The 19,940-nt window shown below is 46.9% G+C and overlaps 1 protein-coding gene across 4 annotated transcripts in view; it reads left to right on the top strand.

Annotated features, from left to right (window-relative positions):
- Window positions 1-316: 316 nt before the first annotated feature.
- The window catches only part of ST7 (suppression of tumorigenicity 7), a 215,423-nt gene continuing 195,799 nt past the window's right edge, over window positions 317-19,940 (top strand). Inside the window, exon 1 of one of the 4 annotated variants that reach the window (XM_038752200.1) lies at window positions 317-404. The gene's annotated coding sequence lies outside the window, so the exon portion shown is untranslated. The remainder of the gene's footprint in view (window positions 405-19,940) is intronic. The other 3 variants (XM_038752197.1, XM_038752196.1, XM_038752195.1) reach the window with 3 other exon arrangements.

Raw genomic sequence — 19,940 nt, forward strand, 5'->3', positions numbered from 1 at the left:
TGTGGTCAGGGGCGTGTCTAGGGGGGAGGGGACGTGGTAAGGTGGGGGCGTGTCGAGGATGGAGGGGGACGTGGTATGATGGGGGGCGTGTCTAGGGTGGGGGGCGTGATCAGGGCGTGTCTAGGGGGGAGGAGAGGGGGGAGGGGAGGGGAGGGGAGGGGAGGGGGCCCACGAGGCGGGGGGAGAGGGGGAGGCGAGGAGCGCGGGGGCGTGTGTGGGCGGGCCGGAGGACGCCAGCATGGCCCAGGCCGGGACCAGCCCCAGTCCCAGCCCCAGCCCGCTCCAGGCCTGCGTGGCGGGATCGGGAGCGGGAGCGGGAGCGGGAGCGGGAGCGGGAGCGGGAGCGGGATCGGCTTCTCCGGGTCCTGCCGTCGCCGCGGGGGCCGCTCCGGCTCCCAGCACAGGTGAGTGAGCGGGGGGGAGTCTCCTGCCCGCCCTACCCCTGCCCTCCTCCTTCCCCCCCTCCTCCTGCCCGGCCCAGACGGGGGGGGGGGGGGAACCCCGCTTGGGGCGCCCCTCCAAGTTGGCTCCCGGGGAGTTGGATCCCCGCCCCCCTGGGGGGGGGGGGGTCCTGGCGGGATGATCCCCCTCCTCCCTCCATCCCCCCCGACCTAGGGGCAGGACCCCCGAGGGCAGAGGGAGCCGGCGCCCCTGCCCCCGAATCCCCCCTCCAGCCTCTCCCCCTCGTCCCCCTCTCCATCCCCCCATCTTACCTCCTTCTCTCCCCCACAGCACCTGGATATATGGATATATGTTTGCACATATTTATTACTCTATTTTACTTGTACATGTCTATTTATTTTATTTTGTTAGTATGTTTGGTTTTGTTCTCTGTCTCCCCCTTCTAGACTGTGAGTGAGCCCACTGTTGGGCAGGTACAGTCTCTAGATGTTGCCAACTTGTATTTCCCAAGCGCTTACTACAGTGCTCTGCACACAGTAAGCGGTCAATAAATACGATTGATTGATCCCTCCTACTGCAGCCCAAGTCCAGTCGGGCGGGGGGGGGGGGGCGAGGTTAAAACCCACCCTTATAGCCCAGGGCCCACCCAGCCGGCTGGGCATTCATTCAATCGTATTTATTGAGCGCTTACTGTGTGCAGAGCACTGTGCTAAGCGCTCGGGAAGTACGAGTTGGCAACATAGACGGTCCCTACGCAACGGCGGGCTCACAGTCTAGAAGGGGGAGGCAGGCAACAAAACATATTAACAAAATAAAATAAATAGCATAGTAAATATGTACGAGCAGATATGGACAGTGCAGAGCACTGTACTGAGCACTTGGGAGAGTATAATCCAACAATAGATCGGACACATTCCCTGCCCACAACGAGCCGACAGTCTAGAGGGAGGAACCACTACTGGGCAGCGGGTCTCCCCCAGATCAGCTCTGCATGCATGCCAGCCGGCGCGGTGCCCAGTGGAGCCCCAGACTGGGGACGATCATTCATTTATTCAGTCGTATTTATTGATGATGATGGTATTTGTTAAGCGCTTACTATGTGCAAAGCACTGTTCTAAGCGCTGGGGGGGATACAAGGTGATCAAGGTGTCCCACGTGGGGCTCACAGTCTTCATCCCCATTTTACAGGTAGGGGAACTGAGGCTCTGAGAATTTCAGTGACTTGCCCAGGGTCACACAGCAGACATGTGGTGGAGTCGGGATTCGAACCCATGACCTCTGACTCCAAAGCCCGTGCTCTTGGCACTGAGCCACGAGCGCTTACTGTGTGCAGAGCACTGTACTAAGCGCTTGGGAAGTATGTGCCGGCAACATATCAGGCAGTCAATCGTATTTATTGAGACCTTAGTGTGTGTAGAGCACTGTACTAAGCGCTTGGGAAGTATGTGCCGGCAACATATCAATCAATCAATCGGATTTATTGAGCGCTTACTGTGTGCAGAGCACTGTACTAAGCGCTTGGGAAGCATGTGCCGGCAACATATCAGTCAATCAATCGTATTTAGTGAGCCCTTACTGTGTGCAGAGCACTGTACTAAGCGCTTGGGAAGTATGTGTCGGCAACATAATCAATCAATCGTATTGAGCCCTTACTGTGTGCGGATCACTGTACTAAGCGCTTGGGAAGTATGTGCCGGCAACATATCAATCAATCAATCGTATTTATTGAGCCCTTACTGTGTGCAGTTCACTGTACTAAGCGCTTGGCAAGTATGTGTCGGCAACATATCAATCAATCAATCGTATTTATTGAGCCCTTACTGTGTGCAGTTCACTGTCCTAAGCGCTTGGGAAGTATGTGCCGGCAACATATCAATCGATCAATCGTATTTATTGAGCGCTTACTGTGTGCAGTTCACTGTACTAAGCGCTTGGCAATTATGTGTCGGCAACATATCAATCAATCGTATTTACTGAGCCCTTACTGTGTGCAGTTCACTGTACTAAGCGCTTGGGAAGTATGTGCCGGCAACATATCAATCGATCAATCGTATTTATTGAGCGCTTACTGTGTGCAGAGCACTGTACTAAGCGCTTGGGAAGTACAAGTCGGCAACATCTAGAGACGGTCCCTACCCAACAGTGGGCTCACAGTCTAGAACAGCCAGCTGGCCTCTGTGGTTTCGGCGGTGGGCACCAGTGGGCCGGGACAGATCAATCAATCAATCAATCGTATTTATTGAGCACTTACTGTGTGCAGAGAACTGTACTAACATATAGAGACGGTCCCTACCCAGCAGTGGGCTCACAGTCTAGAAGGGGGAGACAGAGAACAAAACCAAACATGCTAACGAAATAAAATAAATAGAATAGATAGGTACAAGTAAAATAAATAAATGAATAGGGTAATAATTAGATGACAGATGGCAGGGGAGCGGCCGGAGCGGCTCACTGCCCTCCCCATCCTGAGCCAAGGGCCTTGTGCCCCTTTCTGTAGCCGGCGGCCACGGTTCTAAAAACCAGGACGGGGGTGTTGGGGGGGTCGGGGTATTACTGTTTGGAAAACCCTGGGGGTGGCGGCTTATCGTGAATGTCCCACAAGACTGCTTCCTAGGGAGGAACAAAAATAAAAGGCAGGAAATCGGGAATCAGCTATGCACACAACTGGAGTTTTAAAGGAGTAACCCCCTCACTCCTCCACACACCATAGGGCTTGTGCCCTCGTTGCCCCCTAAATCCTTCAGAAGCAACAAAACCTGAAATAACTTGAACAGGGAGAGCGAACTAAGTCCCCAGGGGCCAGTTCCAGAGGTCACAGTGGTAGGCCAGACCTGATGAAAAATTAACCCGACCAGTGAATCATTTTAGAAAAAAGAAAGAAAAACACCCACACAGACCTCATCCCCCCCAACCGTAGAACAGATTTCCCCCACCTCCCAAACAGCTTACTAAACCTAACGGGGAGGCTGGATTTCAGAAAGCAGCGAGGCTGTCTTCTGCTTTGCACATAGTAAGCGCTTAACAAATGCCATTATTATTATTATTATTAGAAACCCCTGCCCCAGTGGTGAGAGGCATGGAGGCCGTGAAAATCCTCACTGAGTCTGGTCAACTTGCTTGGATCCTACAGTGTGGATCCTGGGGAGGCTGAGGGACTGATCTACAGGGTCTTCTCCTTTCCCCCAGGGCCGCTCTTTCAAAACTGTAACTATGCCCATCTTGTTACCAATAATAATGAACTGTGGCATTTAAGTGCTCACTGTGTGTCAGCCACTGAACTGAGCGCTGGGGTAGGTAACAAGACCAGTCAGGTCCCAGGTGGTGCTCGCAATCTAAGTAGGAGGGAGAAAGCTTCCCACCTCCCGCCTCTTCTATTTTAATTATTTTTTGCTTTAGGGTTGGGAGAATTTGCTTTTCAAGTCCCAAGCCTTACAAACCGGTGAGTGGGTGCACTCCAATCCAGGCCAGTTGTGCCTGAAACTCATTAACATCCATTTGGTCTCATGCCCTTGAAGTGGGCAAGCATTGGCGTGGCAGAAAAGCTCTGCCATCCTCAAGGGTGCAAACTGGCACCACTCTCTGGCAGCCTTTGTGGAGCAGTGTCTGCTGGTCAGCGCTCACGGCACAGTCTCCTGGGGGAGAACCTGGGATGCCCTCATCTCTTAGTGTCCTGCAGACTGTAAGCGCTCAATAAATACCCCAGATTGGTTGATTGATTGCCCTAATCGAATTCCCACAAGACCCTTTTAGCGGGAAGATGGATCGATTCTGGCACACCCTCCACAGCTCCACGAAACTCAAACCGATCCTCGCTGGTTGCGGGCTTGAGTTTGGGGGAACGGAGGGCAAAGAGGTCAACTGTTCAGGATGGGACTAGGAGGGAGTGGAAATAGGGCAGGTTGGCTGGTGAGCGAGGCGGGCCATGGAACACAGGTGATGGAGCGATCCAGTTTGGCGTTGCTTCAGTCCCATTTGGAAGGGGTGAGTGAGGCTAGGAATCCATGCTGGACAAGTGGGAAAGAGCACGGTGGCATCGCGTGCACAGCTGGAAATTTGGTGGAGGACAGGTGGCACTGCTCCCACTACCCTGTGGATTTTGAACCTCGGTTTCGGTCCGTTTTAGAGGTTAGTCACTTGCCCCGGCACTTTCCCCATCTCTGGCTTTGGGAGGCGGCTTTCATCCCCCATTACGTTTCAGCCCAGGAGAATCTAGAGTGAAAGAGTTAAGACAAAAAATGGCTGAGGAAGGCTAGCCAGGAGAAGCTCGTGCTCCAGGGCACAGAGAATTAGCTTTTGCAGCCAGCGTGAAAGGCAGCCACCTTGAAACAGTTCAGCTTTTCATAAGTGCGGTGGAGAGTAGTCAGCAGGGCCCCTCGCCCAGAGAGGACAGCGGCTCTCACGTTGACGGAAAGAACGGAGAAGTTGAAGGGGAGGGAAAAGTGCCAAAAGGCCGGAGCCACAACCTGCTTTTGCTCTCATTTGGGAAGGCTTCTCCACTCCCGCCGCTGGGTGCTGGGTCCAGGTCAGTCATTTAGGCCGGCAGGCCGAGGGGTTCTTCATCTTTGGGGGGCAGAAAGGGGGACGGTCATGCCCACCCTTCTGGGACACCGACGCCCGAACCCCCGAGATCTCCTCCAGCTCCGACTGGCCTCGGGAGCCAACCTCTCCCACTTGCTTGGCGGACTTGCTGGGTCGATCCGCCTCCTACGTGCTGAGCTGTTTGGGACGGGCCAGGTCTTCTCCTCTTCCGGTCTTATTTCCTAGTAGCGTGGATTGATTGAGCCTGGTTTTGGTCTTCTTCCCCTCATCCCCACTACCTCCAAAACCTCCAAATTAGAAATCTAATGTCCTGAAATGAAATCTGTCCAGAGGCCCCCATAAGTGCTTATAAATTGCCTTTGCTGGGTCCACAACTCTTTCACTTGGCTTTGTTCATTTTTCTTAGCTTTTGGATTCTTTTTCTGGAAGTGACCCAGTTAAGGGAGGGAGGTTAGTATGGGGAAATCCTGGGCCCCCCTTTTCTGGAGAACACAGTGGAAATTGTTCCATCCCAAGAATTCTTTAACTTCACCATGAAGGGGAAAAAAAAAAGACACCCCCCCAAGCCCCTCCTCAAATCTAAGGATAATGTACAATGGTTGGCTTTCATACTGTAACATGGTGTGTCTGGGTTCAGATGATTCTGGGGCTCTGCTTAGAGGGGAAGTTTGTTAAAATCATTTTAGGCTTAACGGAACAAAGAGTATGCGTGTGTCCTTTTAGGAAGATTTTGTTTTTAAAGCCCAAGACTATAGAATTAGACAACCTTTTTTCAGATGATGCCACACTAAGACCCCGTGGCCTTCCAGAAGAAGGGCTGAATGTTCATCAGAAGAAAGAAAATAAGGGGGCTTAGTTGAAGATAAATGCTATAGTAATCCTGGCCCCCTGCAGACTCTAATAATGCCTGAGCTGTATGCGCCGGTCATTGAAAACATTTTCTCTCCATCTCCTGCCGAGCTCGCTCTGAAGCTGTGGGTTCCTTTTGGGATCCAATTGTGATACTACTTTTTGAAAAATATGCGTTGCTTCCATTTTGATGGCCCCAGAACTTTACCAGTTCCATTTTTTATTTTCTGAAAAATAAAGCTCTTGGGTTGGTAATATTCTCTGTTCTATAGTTCATTCTCGTTGCAAGGGGACTGATTGATTTGAATTATCCCAGGATGGCTCGGACTTGGAATCATTATGATTGTGATTCTTTATATGTCAGTTGGATTTAGAAGGGTAGTCTTGAGGATTCCTTGTGTCCACATCTCTGTCTGTATTTTAAGTCTATTCAACTGCTCTCCCATAAGCCCCTCCCCTCAGAAACATTTTTGTGAATTTGAGGTAGCGATTTCTTGAATCGAGGCCCAGTTAGTGTGGGGACATCCCAGGCTACCCCCTTTCTGAAGAACACAGCCGACCCCAATCTATGGTCTCTGGGGATGCGGCCATTTGTCTCAGGGCATAGTGCCTAGGACAACTTGGAGAGGCCTGAGTGGGTAATGAAGGGAGCAGCTATTAATGTCTGAACTCCAAGAACCTATTGTGCCCTAGGAAATATTTGATCAAGGCTGTTGTGATTAGTCAGACTGGCTAAAAGCCTTCGGATACCCAATCTTATCTGCCACACCCTCCCTAGTTTGAGTTTTTTCTCAAGTGTCTTTAGGGCTAGCATCTTACCTAGTGCCAGCCTTATCTCTAGCACCTGACAAATCAATAGCACACCCTCTAGGGTTTTATCTTATCTGTAGTGTGCTCTCTAGAATATTGGAGTAGAACCGTCTAAAGGGAGGGGGATAGCCAGAGCCATCCAATATGGTAGCATGGCCTTGGAGGGAACTGCTGATGCTCTCAGTCGCCAGCTATAGATGTAGTACTATGGGCCTGAGTGGGTTTACTCTGACCCTTTTTGGGTTGGATTCTGGTCCACAAGAATGTCATCCAGTGGTCATAACAATAATAATAATAATAATAGTATTTGTTAAGTGCTTACTATGTGCCAAGCACTGTTTTAAGCGCTGGGGTAGATACAAGATAATCAGGTTGGCCCACGTGGGGCTCACAGTCCTAATCCCCATTTTACAGATGAGGTAACTGAGGCACAGAGAAGTTAAGAGACTTGCCCAAAGTCACACAGCTGACAAGCCGGGATTAGAACTAGTGACCTCTGACTCTAAAGCCTGTGCTCTTTCCATGAAGCCACACTGCTGTTCTCCCTCCTACTTAGACTGTGAGCCCCACGTGAAACCCGATTATCTTGTATCTACCCCAGCACTTAGTACAGTGATTGGCACAGAACAAGCACTAAATGAATACCACAATTATTACTATTATTATTATTATTATTATTATTATTATTATTATTATTATTATTATGCCACGGGGCATTCTGGGAAATACCTTCTAGCTGTGACCAGATCAAAATACTCAGTACATTCAGTTGAGATGGAAGCAACCGTTCTCTTGTGAAAACCCAAAGGCAGACATAGGGCTTAACCTCCTGAAAAAGTTACTATTGTGTTCCTGTGAAATCTCACATTAAATAATAACAATAATGGCATTTGTTAAGAGCTTACTATGTGCCAAGCACTACTCTAAGTGCTGGGGTAGGTACAAGGTAATCAGGTTGGACACCATCCCTTTCCCACATGGGGCTTACAGTCCTAATCCCCATTTTACAGAGGAGGTAACTGAGGCATAGAAGTTAAGTGACTTGCCCAAGGTCACAGAGCAGACAGGTGGCAGAGCCGGGATTAGAACTCACATCCTCTTGACTCACAAGCCCGTGCTCTTGCCATCCACCTTCAGCATTAAGGTATACACATATTCAATGATTCTTTAGGTCACTTCACCCCAGTATACTGATGTTACTGACCACTACATCCTTGTTCTTGCTCCTGCTATACCAGCACGATTGACATCTGCTTCCCCACTAGACCCACAGCAGGGATCATGGTTTTGGCACATGGTTGTGCTTACCAGAACAGTAAGAACTAAAATACATCGTGACTGATCTGACTAACAATTAAACTCAAGTGCAGCCAGAAGGTCCTGCCTGGTCAGAACTCTGCTTATGAACCTAATCTTGAAGGAGTATGACGTAGATAACACTGTAGCATGACTTATAGCCACAGCCACTTTTCTTTTGACCAAAGAGGTCATTTCTCGGCAAGAAATCCCCAGTTTTCTCTTCACCTAACAGTGTAGTTTACTAAAAGTTTTGAATGAGCCCAAGTTCAATAGTCCTTATATTCAAAATAATATCCAAGTCATCATCTAATGAAAATTGGAATCTCACGAGGAGACCTAGTCCTCCCATCTATGAAGCCCACTATGTTCTGCTCTTAGGTTTTATGTCAGTAGTATTATGGAGCTTCAGACCTGACCTAAACTCCTGGTATCTGCTGCAGTAGGCATCTTCTTGCTTTAAAGGCCTGAGACACAGCCTCTGATGATGGGAGCTTTATTTGATTGCTAGAAACAGCCTTCCAACATGGGACACAGATTCTACCACCTTTCAACGGGAGCATGATGACCTGCTGAAATAGCAGACAACTATTTTGAGGGGCTAGATCCCTGGCAGATGAGAGCAATTAAACCATCAGGCAACCTTTCTACTTGGGTAGGACCCTTCTTCTTTCATTTGGAAGACACCCAGAAAACCTCTTCTTCCCAACTTCCGGTGAAATGAGAGACCTCATTGTCTGGAGCTGGTTCTCGGTCACTCAATGAGTGACTCGAGCTGGTGACCTGATGCAGCCTGTTGATGGCCCTGGGGAGTTGACAAGGTTCTACACCTCTTGACATATCAATCAATCAATCAATCATATTTATTGAGCGCTTACTGTGTGCAGAGCACTGTACTAAGCGCTTAGGAAGTACAAGTTGGCAACATATAGAGACAGTCCCTACCCAACAGTGGGCTCACAGTCTAAAAGGGGGAGTCAGAGAACAAAACCAAACACACTAACAAAATAAAATAAATAGAATAGATATGTACAAGTAAAATAAATAAGTAGAGTAATAAATATGTACATTTATGCATATATACAGGCTGTTTGTTTCAAGACATATGCCTTGAAAGGAGGGTAAACCTGACCCAAAGAATCTCTCCCTGAAGTGCAGTGTAGTCTGGCAGGCAGCTCATGTAGTAACGATATTGACAAACATCAACAGTCATTATGACCAGTGTACACAACTTTACACTAACCCAAACAAAAACAACAAAATGAGGCATTGATATTGACAAATAGCAGTCATTACGACTAGTGTAAACAACTTTGCACTAACCCAAACAAAAGACAAAAAAGCAGCATTGATATTGACAACTATCAGCAGTCATTATGACTAGTATACACAACTTTACACTAAACCAAACAAAAGCACTACCACAAAACCCACAGATTGTTTTTTTATGCTCGGATTGCAGGTCTAGCCTAAAAGCTAATACCCAAAAGTGAGTGGTTTGATTAATTTGAGTTCTGTGTCACAGCACACCAGAGGTCACATGGAACTTGGGAAGCAAAATGACTTAGCTTATTAGTAGTAGATAATGGACTTCTTCATATTATAATTTATTGAAACCGTAATATTCTCTATAGGGCCTCGTAATTTGATTCAAACAGTGTTAGATATGGCCTGCCTCTCAAAAGAAGTTCAACTTCAGGTAAGCGAATGTGTTAGGGTGATCAATTGGTTTCTAAGCATATTTCATCTCTGGTGTGAAAACATCCTTGGGTTGCTATTACTACTAATAATAATTATGATACTTGTTAATAGCTTATTATTTACCAAGTACTCACTGGATTAAGAGCTGAGGTAGATACAAGATAACTCAGTTGGACACATTCCCTTGTCCCACATGGGGACTCGCAGTCAAAGTGGAAGAGAGTAAGATTGAAATAATAACTATGGTATCCATTAAGCACTTACTCTGTGAGAGGCACTGTACTAAGCACTGAGGTGGACAGAAGCAAAATTAGGTTGGACACAGTCCCTGTCCCACATGGGACTCCCAGTCTCAATCCCCATCCTATAGGTGAGGTAACTGAGACCCAGAAGTGACTTGCCCAAGGTCACACAGCAGACACCTGGCAGAGTCCAGATTAGAACCCATGATCTTCCAACTCCCAGGTACATGCTGTATCGACTGTTTCCGTAATAAGTCCTCTGTGTCACCTGAAAAAGGCTATTTTACAGATGAGGAAACTGAGGCCCAGAAGTTAAGTGACTTGTCCAAGGTCCCACATCAGACGAGTGGAGGAGCTGAGATTAAAACCCACATCCTGTGGCTTCCGGGTCCGTGCTCTTTCCACAAGAGCACGTGGCTTAAGCAGCTAGAGGAAATACAAAATTTGAGAGTCAATTCCCTACATAGGAGACTCAACCTGTATGGAATAAGAGTGTCAGCTATTGCTCCAGCTCCTTAGAGCATTAAACTGCAGAATCAACTCTTACAGTTATCTGCCCCATTTTATCTGCTTTCAGCCACCATGTCACTTGTTACAGTCCACTTCGATGCCTCTCCATTGATCTTACTGTTCTTTGGTGATTTTTTTTTCCCCCTTGAGATTCTGAGAGTGGAATTTCTTTCTCTTCTGATTATTCTTGCGTAGGATACTCTCCCCAACATCTTTAGCAGACCTTTGGGCATTGTTTTATCGAGTCTGGTTTTAGACATAATACTACTACTACTACTACTAATAATAATAATGGCATTTATTAAGCGCTTACCATGTGCAAAGCACTGTTCTAAGTGCTGGGGGAGATACAAGGTTGTCCCACTGGGGGCTCACAGTCTTCATCCCCATTTTACAGATGAGGGAACTGAGGCACAGAGAAGTGAAGTGACTTGCCCAAAGTCACACAGCTGACAAGTGGCGGAGCTGGGATTTGAACCCATGACCTCCAACTCCAAAGTCCGGGCTCTTTCCACTGAGCCACGCTGCTTCTCTAATGTTTAGTAGTAGCATTTGTTGAGCACCCAGTTTGTGTGATACACTGTGCTGGGCATTTGGGAAGTGCAGACTAACAAAGAGACACATTCCATGTCCACAAGGAGCTTACACGCTAATGCGGGAGCTAAACATAAAAATATTACCATTGAATGGTAGAAATAAATGGAGTGGATATATACGTGCGAGTGCTAACGAGGGTGTAAATAAAGTTTAGGAGTGCTAGAGTAGGCTGCAGAGGTGATATGGATCATGGTTCTGGGAAATTAATGAGAGAAATTTTGTGGAGGAGGTGGGGATGGGAGGCATTCCAAATTGTGGGAACAGCAGGAGCGAGGGGATGGAAGCCGGAGAGCCGAAATCAAGAGGCAGCTAGAAGGTGGGGAAGGGTATGGAAGAATTGGGGTATGGGGTGAGAAGAGAGCACTGAACATGATTGTGAGGAGTTTTGTGCTGATGAGAAAGGGATTCAGTAGAATTTTGAGGAGGGAAGAGATGGGGGCCGAACACCGCTTCAAAAAACCGATCTGTGCAGCATTACGTAGCGTAGATTAGAGACAGGAGAGCCTGGAGGCTGGGGGGCCAGCGAGGAAGCTCAGGCAATAATCTGGTCAAGTCAAGACAGGAACTTGTACCAGGGTGGTAGCCGTTTGGGAGGAGAGGGAGGGGCAGAACTGGAAGATGATGGACAGGAAAACCCGCCAGGATTTGGCTGCAGACTGACTATGAGACCTGAATGATACTGAAGAATTGAGGACCAAGGTTGTGGACTTCCGGGGCAAAGAGGATGGTGGCGAGGTTGACTGAGAAGGAAAAGTTCAAGAGAGTCGAGGGTTTAGACAGGGAAGGTGAGTATTTCTCTTTTAGGCAACTTATAGCTAGATGGAGAAAAATTTATCATGAAGTTGGTATATTTTTTCCAAGGGGTAAAGAGAGCAAGCCCCTTTGGAGGGAAGCAATCAATCAATCAATCGTATTTATTGAGCACTTACTGTGTGCAGAGCACTGTACTAAGTGCTTGGGAAGTACAAGTTGGCAACATATAGAGACAGTCCCTACCCAACAGCGGGCTCACAGTCTAGAAGGGGGAGACAGAGAACAAAACCAAACATACTAACAAAATAAAATAAATAGAATAGATATGTACAAGTAAAATAAATAAATAAATAAATAGAGTAATAAATATGTACAAACATATATACATATATACAGGTGCTGTGGGGAAGGGAAGGAGGTAAGATGGGGGGGATGGAGGAGGGGGAGGAAGGAAGGGGCTCAGTCTGGGAAGGCCTCCTGGAGGAGGAGGAAGCAACATGGCTTAGTGGAAAGAGCACGGGCCTGGGAGTTAGAGACCCTGGGTTCTAATCCCAATTCCACCACTTGTCTGCCATGTGACCTCGGCCAAGTCACTTAACCGCTCTGCTTCAGTTTTATCATCTATAAAATAGGGATTAAATCCTACTCCCTCCTACCTAGACTGTGAGTCCCATGTGAGGCAGGGATTGCATCCAAACCGATAACCTCATATCCACCCCAGAGCTCAGAACAGTGTTGGGCACATGGTATTATTATCATTATTTTTATTAAGTGCCATCAAATCGTTTCCAATTCATAGCAACTCCATGGTTATACTTCCTCCAGAACGTCCTGTCGTCTGCTATAATCCGCAACCTTTCTAATGGTTCTTCCGTTATCATTGTTATGCGCTCTATCCATCTAGCTACCAGTCTGCCTCTTCTACATTTTCCCTGGACTTTTCCTAACATTAGTGTCTTCTCCAGAGAATCAGTCCTCCTGATTGTGTCCAAAATATGCTAATCTATGTCAAGTCATTTGGCCTTCCAAAGACCACTTTGGTTTAATTTGCTCCAAAATCCATTTATTTGTTTTCCGGGCAGTCCATGGTATACTTGAGAGCATTCTCCAATACCACATTTCAAAAGAATCGAAGTTCTTTCTATCCTGTTTTTTCACTGTGCAGCTTTTGGATCCATACATTGTCACTGGAAACACCATAGAGTTGACAATTTGTATTTTTGTGGCAGTTGTTACATCAGCACATTTCATGTCCTTTTCCAGGCTCTTCATAGCAAGTCTTCCTAACATTAATATTTGGTGTATTTCTTGGCTACTAGTTCTTTTATTTTTGATTATCCATCTCAGGAGAGAACTTAAATATCAGAATTAATTGTATGGTGACTCCTACTAGATAAGAGGCAGAATAGCCTAGTGGAAAGAGCATGGGGCTGGGAGTTGGGAGACTTGGTTCTAGTCCCCATTTTGCCATTGGCCTCGGTGTAGTTGTGGGCATGTCACAACCCCCCAGTGCCTCAGTTATCCTCAACTGTAAAATAGGGATAAATTGTGAGCTGTCCCACCCACTTGTGAGACCCAGGTGGGACAATAATTGTATTGTAATTGTAATAATTGTATGAGCCAGGATTTGGCTCATACTATGAGCTTAGAAAATACAATAATGATTAACAAAAATGATCCAAGATGAAGTTAAAAAAAATTGGGGCGCATATTTGTTTTGACCTCAAATACTGTAGTTGATATTGTCAGTTCAGGAATGATTTTGTTGTTGTTGTTTTGGCAAAGGATAGCCCACTCTTTGCAGTTTATGTCGGAGCTGCAGAAACATGATTTGTTCCTGTCTACATAATGTGTCTGGACAAGAGATGGGAATGTGTCAGAGAATTCATTTTGCAATGGAATCTTAATATTCAACAACTGGAGATGTTGCTGAAATTTGGTGATTCAGAAAGAAGATTGAAGTTCCATAAATAATGACGCAGCTTATTAGTTTTCTTTTTGCCAAGTTGGGATTTGGACTTCAGCCAGCATCTAGTAAAGACTGCAAAGTCAACAATCCCTTATTAAAAAATTAAATTGAGAGGGGGAGTCATTACTGGAAGGGTAAATTCCTTTTAGTTCTGACTCAGGGCTTTGTTTGAATGAACCGAGTCTGTTTCTGGGGAAAACTCAGGAAATGCCCAAAAGAACAAAAAAGAGAATTTTGTACAGGGAAAAACCCTGACCTCCTGGAGCTATGGTGACATGGAATCTTAACACGTCTTCTTTTCTGGGAGTGGTTATATGCTGGCTCTCACCAGCCTGCCCTATTTTAAGAATTGGCCATTTCAGTAGGCTGTTCTAAAGCCCGCTGGATTTTAAAGTTAAAGATGAGGAGGTTCAGTTCAGACGGGGTTTATAAATGCAGTATGGAAGAGTAATGAGACATTTTTGAGAAGACAGGACAAACAAGTTGTTACTGTTAGACCCGGGAAGGGATATAAATCCAAAGCTTGGATCCAAACTGGGCAGCTGCTAAGGGGAACACAAAAGACGTATTTATTGCTTCGTCTGGAGTGGAGATTGATCTTTGTGGTGGATTGAATGCCTTACATGATTAAGTGTATTTAAGTAGAGTGATTAGTGAGACAGAAGGAACGGGAGGAAAATGAAATTGTTTACAATTGTCGGATCCCTGGGCATCGCCGTCATCCAGCGTTTGATTTCCAAGTCTCCAGAAAGGAGTGTAACTGGCGAGGGAAACGTCAGCCCATTCTGCTCTCCTTTTGTTTCTGCTTTTCGCTACAGCGAACCTGTGGATACCTTGAGAAATCAAGTTCCTTTTCTTTACGTTGTTCTTGAAGACGTGTACTTCACGATGCCCTTTAATAGGCGCTGGGCTCGAATGTCAGTTCTGTGGAAATCTGACCTTTTGTGTAGTACTGCCGCTGGGGAGGGCAGGGCTAGCTAGACATTGAATTGGGAGGGGGTTAGGAGGGCAGGATCCCTGCAGAGGATTGCTTCAGAAGCTCAAGGGAAGAGACTACCATAGCTATTCATTCAATCATATTTATTGGGCGCTTACTGTGTGCAGAGCACTGTACTAAGCACTTGGGAAGTACAAGTTGACAACAGAGACAATCCCTGCCCAACAACGGGCTCACAGTCTAGAAGATGGGCTCACATCACCCCCCATTGGAAAACAAGATAATAATAATAATGTTGGTATTTGTTAAGCGCTTACTGTGTGCCAAGCACTGTTCTAAGTGCTGGGGTAGGTGCAAGGTAATCAGGTTGTCCCACGTGGGGCTCACAGTCTTTATCCCCATTTTACAGATGAGATAACAGGCCCAGAGAAGTTAAGTGACTTGCCCAAGGTCACACAGCTGACAAACGGCAGAGCCAGGATTGGAACCCATGACCTCTGACTCCCAAGCCCATGCTCTTTCCATTAACCCACGCTGCTTCTCGATGACCCACTGTTTCCCCCAGTGTTTAAGTTAAATCTCCTTGGCTCTGGCCACAACCGTTATAGAGAAGCAGCATGGCGTAGTGGATAGAGCACAAGCCCGGGAGTCAGAAGATCGTGGGTTCTAATCCCGGCTCTGCCACTTGCCTGCTTTGTGAACTTGGGCAAGTCATTTTACTTCTCTGTGCCTCAGTTACCTCATCTTTAAAATGGAAATTTGAGACTGTGAGCCCCACGTGGGACAGGGACTGGGTCCAACCCGATTTGTTTGTATCCAACTCAACACTTAACTACAGTATCTGGCACGTAGTAAGCACTTAATAAATACCATATGTATTATTATTACATCTTCACACTTTCACCTTGCTCCCTCCTACCTCACCTTGTTACTCTCCTACTACAACCCAGCCCACACAGTTTGCTCCTCTAATGCCAATCTTCTTACTGTCCATTGATCTCATGTATCACGCCACTGACCTCGTGCCCATTTCATTCATTCAATCGAATTTATCAAGCGTTTACTGTGTGTCCTGCCTCTGGCCGGGAATAACCTACCTCTTCATTTCTCACAGACAACTAATTTCCTCACCTTCAGGGCCTTTTTGAAGGAACATCTCTTCCAAAGGGCCTTCCCTGACTAAGCCCTCTTTTCCTTTTCTTCAACTCCCTTCTGCGTCGCCCTGACTTGCTCTCTTTATATATCCCCCCTCCCAGCTCCACAGCACTTATGTATACATCTATAATATATTTATTTATACTAATGTCTGTCTAGCCCTCTAGACCGAAAGCTAGTTATGCGGGTCAGGGAATGTGTCTGTGATATGGTACTCTTCTAAGCACTTAGTACAGTGCTTGCCACATAGGAAGCGCTCAGTAAATACAAATGACTGACTGACTTTTCTCAGGGGCTGTAGACAGCAAGATACTGTGGGTAATCTCCAGAGTCGCCTTTTATAGAACTGAAAAGCACTAGTGCATCTCCCTCCTCCTTTCCCCCTCAGAGTCCCCTCTTCTGGGAAAATCAGCTAGGCTCCTACCATATTTTCTCCACGGTGGACTTGTCTAGATCTTTTATAATTCTTGTTTCTGCAAATCAGGTTAGATACAGTCCCTGTCCCACATGGGGCTCGCAGTCTCAATCCCCAACTTGCAGGTGAGGGAACTGAGGCACAGAAAAGTGAAGTGACTTGCCCCAGGTCACACAGCAGGCAAGTGGCGCAGCTGGGATTAGAACCCAGGTCCTTCTGACCCCCAGGCCTGCGCTGTATTCACTAGGCCCTGAAGCAAACATGGCATTTGTGTGGGTTTCAGCTGTTCCAACCCCCATCTGGTTTTGAGCTACCCGGCCAGCTTTATTTCCAGTGTTTCCATGAGCAGAGCCCGATCCCTCCCCACCTTGGCTCTGGTCTCCGAGCCCCGCAACTCAGAAACACCACTCGTGGTCCTGGGGAACCGATAGGAAACCCGAGGGCTCTGGAGCCAATACTGAGGGGTTGGGAGGGGACACCTGGGTCTAGCCTCTAGGGTCTGAGGATTTCTGTAAAAGGTTCTGTGGGCCGTCACTGCATCATGCCAGCTAAACCACTGCTTGTTGGATCCAGTCCCTTGGGTTAGCGAGGGCATGTTTGATAATAGTAATGGTACTTGACTGTGTGCCAAGCACTGTTCTATGCGCTGGGGTAGATACAAATTAATCAGGTTGGACACAGTCCCGGTCCCACACTGGAATCACTCTCTTAATCCCCATTTTTTATGGATGAGGTAACTGAGGCGCAGAGAAGTTAAGTGACTTGCCCAAGGTCACACAGCAGACAAATCAATCAGTCAATCGTATTTATTGAGCGCTTACTGTGTGCAGAGCACTGTACTTAGCGCTTGGGAAGTACGAGTTGGCAACATATAGAGATGGTCCTTACCCAACAGTGGGCTCTCAGTCTAGAAGGGGGAGACAGAGAACAAAACAAAAAACATATTAACAAAATAAAATAAATAGAATAGATATGTACAAGTAAGAATAGATATGTACGAGTACAAATGGCAGAGCCAGGTTTAGAACCCACATCCTCTGGCTCTCAAGTCCATGCTCTTTGCAATAAGCCATGCTGCTTCCATCAGAGGACCCCTGGGCGTATTTTTGGCAGGCCTCCCCTTTGTCGTCAAGAGGTGCTGCAAGATTTTCAATCTCAAGACGTTTTCATTGAACTTGCCTTAGCGAGGTCCTCTTTCTGTTGTTTCCTGAGCTGAACCAGCCACAGTAAGACTAACTGCTGTACTCTCCCCACACACGACTCTGACCCATTAGCGCTTCTGTTTGGTTCCATTAGCAGGATGGAACAGAGGACTTTGGACCTGGTAAGACACATATCTTTGACAGCTTTTCAGTGATAACTCTTACATTTGTTCATTTGAAAATCTTCAGTTTAGGCTTTGGAATGGGGTAAGACCATTTTCTCTCTGTTATTTCTAAGGCAGGAGACGAAGTCAGTGTCAGTGAGTGCCATCCAAATAATATGCAACAACACAATTAAGCCTAAAATAGGCTGGAAACACAAGAGGGCAGTCTTTAAAAGATATAGCTGTACACCATCATCACTTGATTCTATGAGTTGTTGTAAGGAAAGCCTCCGAAAGCTAAATAGTTAACTAGAGAAGCAGCTTGGGCTAGCGGACAGAGCCCGGGTGTGGGAGTAGGAGGACCTGGGTTCTAATCCCCGCTCTGCCACATGCCTGCTTGCGTGACCTTGGGCAAGTCACTTCACTTCCTCTGTGCTTCAGTTACCTTATCTGTAAAATGGGGATTGAATCCTCCTCCCTAACACTTAGACTTCCAGCCCTCTGTGGGACAGGGACTGTGTCCCACCTGATTAACTCACACCTATTCCAGAACTTAGAACAGTGCTTGGTACGTAGTAAATGCTTAACAAGTACCATAATTAATTAGATTAGTTCTGTTCTCCCACCAATCAAGATTCACTTAAACTTTCAGAGGAGGAGAATATAGAGGAAGGTAGAGCCTTTCTACATCCTACCAAAGAGGGAAATCTATCAACGGTATTAGTGAGTGCTTTCTGTGTGCAGAGCACTGTACCGAGAGAATTGGTTGATTACAGAGAAGCAGCGTGGCTCAGTGGAAAGAGCACGGGCTTGGGAGTCAGATGTCGTGGGTCTAATCCCGGCTCCGCCACTTATCTGCTGTGTGACTTTGGGCCAGTCACTTAACTTCTCTGGACCTCAGTTGCATCACTTGTAAAATGGGGATTAAGACTGTGAGCCCCACGTAGGACAACCTGATGACCTTGTATCTACCCCAGCGCTTAGAACAGTGCTTGGTGCATAGTAAGCGCTTAACAAATACCATCTTTATTATTATTATTATTGCGTTCTCTGCCCACAAGGAACTTACCGGCTAGAGGGAAAGAGGAAGAGTCCCTTAATATGGTGTATTAATTTAGTGCCCATGTTGAGCTCTATGCCAAAGTTCCTCTTTGTGGGTTCTTGCCAACTGGGAGTTTGCAGGTTGTTGATGGAGGCAGCCGAGTCTGGCTCCTGAACCCCAACTAGAACCCTGGCCTCCCGAGCCCCAGATCTGGCCTTTTTCCCACTGGACTAATTGTAGGACTGGCTTTATGGGTTAATTTCACAATAGGCTGCCGTTCGGCTTGAAGATACTGTTGCTTGAGGGCGAGATTTTATTCTGCTCTTGGCATGTGGTGGAAAGGCCAAATGCTACTGAAGAACCCTTCCCCACCGAGCCCCTGTTGTTACAAATGTCCTTTGCCTTGTGGTGACATTTGGTTTTGCCAGTGCCTGGACCCGCTCCTGTTTCTGCCTCAGTATCCTGACCTTCCCACAGCCTTGGCTTTGAAACAAGTTGAGAAGTAGTGTGGCGTACTGGTTAGAGCATGGACCCGGGAGCCAAAAGGACCCGAGTTCTAATCTAAGCTCTGCCACTCGGCTGCTGCATGACCTTGGGCAAGTCACTTCACTTCTGTGTCTCAGTTCCCTCATCTGTGAGCCCCATGTGGGACAGGGACTCTGTCCAATCTAGTTAGTACAATACCCAGCACTGCCCTACTGACCTAGGGTAAGTCACTTATTATCTTTGTTCCTCAACGACCTCATCTGTCAAATGGGAATTAAAGTTCCTGTTCTCCCCCTTAGACTGTGAGAATCATATTGGATAGTGACTATTTCCGATTTATTTTCTATCTACCCCAGTGCTTAGCGTATAGTAAGCACTTAAAAAGTGCTACAACTATTATTAGTTTTATTTTTTGTTCCCGGGGTTAGTCTTTAGATTCCCACCTAACATAAGAGTATGGTCCACTGGGCATCTTGGAGTCCAGGGTCCAAACCTTGTCCCATTGACATCTCCATTTCCAACCTGGACCAATAAACGAGGCAGTTCAATGGGATTATTCTTTTTTTTTTTAAATTAATGGTATTTTTTCAGTGCTTACTATGTGCCAGACACTGTACTAAGTGCTGGGGCTAATCAGGTTGAACGCAGTCCAGGTTCTATAGGGCTCACAATCTTAATCCCCATTTGACAGATGAGGTAACTGAGGCACAGAGAAGTTAAGTGACTTGCCTAAAGTCACCCAGTAGACAGTCGGCGGAGCCGGGATTAGAACCCAGGTCCTATGGCTCCCAGGCCTGCCCTCTTTCCATTAGGCCATGCTGCTTCCTCTTCTGCACCCTAGCAGAAAGGGATGGTCCCAGCAGGTGACTCAGAGAGGGTGGGCTGTAGCCCAGCACCGAGGTGCCTGGAACTCAGATGTTCAGTTTTCATG

The sequence above is a fragment of the Tachyglossus aculeatus genome, chromosome 10, assembly GCF_015852505.1.
Source record: "Tachyglossus aculeatus isolate mTacAcu1 chromosome 10, mTacAcu1.pri, whole genome shotgun sequence".
NCBI classification, from domain to species: Eukaryota; Metazoa; Chordata; class Mammalia; order Monotremata; family Tachyglossidae; genus Tachyglossus; species Tachyglossus aculeatus.